Genomic DNA, 2046 nt, shown 5'->3' with positions numbered 1-2046 from the left:
GACACTACACACACAAACATGAAATTCCATGTGGAGTTTATCATATCTAGGAAACAGATTTGTTTTGTAGGTCTGTGAATTGAAAGTGCTGCTAAAAGCAGTTGAGGTTGCACAAAAGCCATGTAAGAGAAAGGTCAGCGAAGAAACGTGGTCAAAGAGGAAGGTTCAAAGGTAACAAGATAATCCAGCAGTGGCAGATTTCAGTGAATATATATTTGGTGGATGGAAGGAGCTGACCTTAAAGTGTTAAGCATGTACCCCGTGAATTAAAGAAATGCTGCAAATAGAAAGAACTCAGAGCAGAGTTTGAACAAAAGTCTCAGGAGAGGACATGTCATAAATAATGACAGAGTCACAACTGCTCATTCAGCTTTTCTCAGAAAACACCAGCAAAAATCCACTTCCTGAATGCAAGGTGGCCCTGAGCCCGCTGAAGATGTAGGCTTTCACATTTAAGTAAATGAAGGTTACAAAACATGGACTCCCATAATTTAAAAGTAAATTAGATTAAAAAACAAAAAAACAAAAAAACTATATTTATTTTATATACATGGTCTAGAAATTTCAGGTATGATGTTCTAAGCCAAATGAGTGAATATCTGAATCAGGTTAACATTCTACAGCAAACTGAAAGATTTCTATCATCTTTCCCTCTTATTAGAATCTTATCTGCTTTAACTTAAAGCATCAGAATAAGGTTAGAATGATTTGTTGGGAACAAGATATTTTCTTAAACGTACTGGTCACTTGAGTTAGGAATTGAGGGAAAGGGATGAGCAAGAAATGTCTTTGGGAAAACTACAACAAGGACTAAGATCCCAATAGCACCCTTTCCTACTTTTTCTCTTCCATTCTCTCCTTCCTACACAGAGAGGAGGAAAAATTTAGATCGACCATTGTTTGGTTAAAAAATGAGTAAAATCTCAATATCCTATAAGAAAAAAAATGTATTAACCAGACATAGGATAAGATATGAAAACAGAAATAATTAGGCCTTGTGTACGTCTTCTTGGATTCATGTGCCCAGAGCTGAGTTTATTGTACTTCTCAATTCATGGCATAATGACATGGCCTTGTCATTCCATTCGAGGTCCCTCGTTCCTTACTCTATTGTATTACTTCTCCTTTTCGTATCTTTTTATATATATATATATAATTTTTATTGTGCTTTAAGTGAAAGTTTACAAATCAAGTCAGTCTCTCACACAAAAACCCATATACACCTTGCTAAAAAAAAGCTACACACTCCCAATTACTCTCCCCCTAATGAGACAGCCTGCTCTCTCCCTCCACTCTCTCTTTTTGTGTCCCTTTCGCCAGCTTCTAACCCCCTCTGCCCTCTCATCTCCCCTCCAGGCTGGAGATGCCAACATACTCTCAAGTGTCCACCTGATCAAAGAAGCTCACTCCTCAGCAGCATCCCTCTCTAACCCATTGTCCAGTCCAATCCATGTCTGAAGAATTGGCTTCGGGAATGGTTCCTGTCCTGGGCCAACAGAAGGTCTGTGGGCCATGACCACCATGGTCTCTCTAGTCTCAGTCAGACCAGTAAGTCTGGTCTTATGAGAATTTGGGGTCTGCATCCCACTGCTTTCCTGCTGGCTCAGGGGTTCTCTGCTGTGTTCCCTGTCAGGGCAGTCATCGGTTGTAGCTGGGCACCACCTAGTTCTTCTGGCCTCACTATGAGGTAGTCTTTGGTTCATGTGGCCCTTTCTGTCTCTTGGGCTTGTAATTGCCTTGTGTCCTTGGTGTTCTTCATTCTCCTCTGATCCAGGTGGGTTGAGACCAATTGATGCATTCCAGATGGCTGCTTGCTAGTGTTTAAGACCCCAGACGCCACTCTTCAAAGTGGGATGCAGAATGTTTTCTTAATAGATTTTATTATGCCAATTGACTTAGATGTCCCCTGAAACCATGGTCCCCAGACCCCTGCCCCTGCTGTGCTGGCCTTTGAAGCATTCAGTTTATTCAGGAAATTTCTTTGCTTTTGGCTTAGTCCGATTGTGCTGACCTTCCCTGTATTGTGTGCTGTCTTTCCCTTCACCT

The sequence above is a fragment of the Elephas maximus genome, chromosome 11 (assembly GCF_024166365.1).
Source record: "Elephas maximus indicus isolate mEleMax1 chromosome 11, mEleMax1 primary haplotype, whole genome shotgun sequence".
Taxonomy (NCBI): domain Eukaryota; kingdom Metazoa; phylum Chordata; class Mammalia; order Proboscidea; family Elephantidae; genus Elephas; species Elephas maximus.
The sequence above is the reverse complement of the archived record's forward strand: the minus strand, read 5'-3'. Positions refer to the sequence as shown.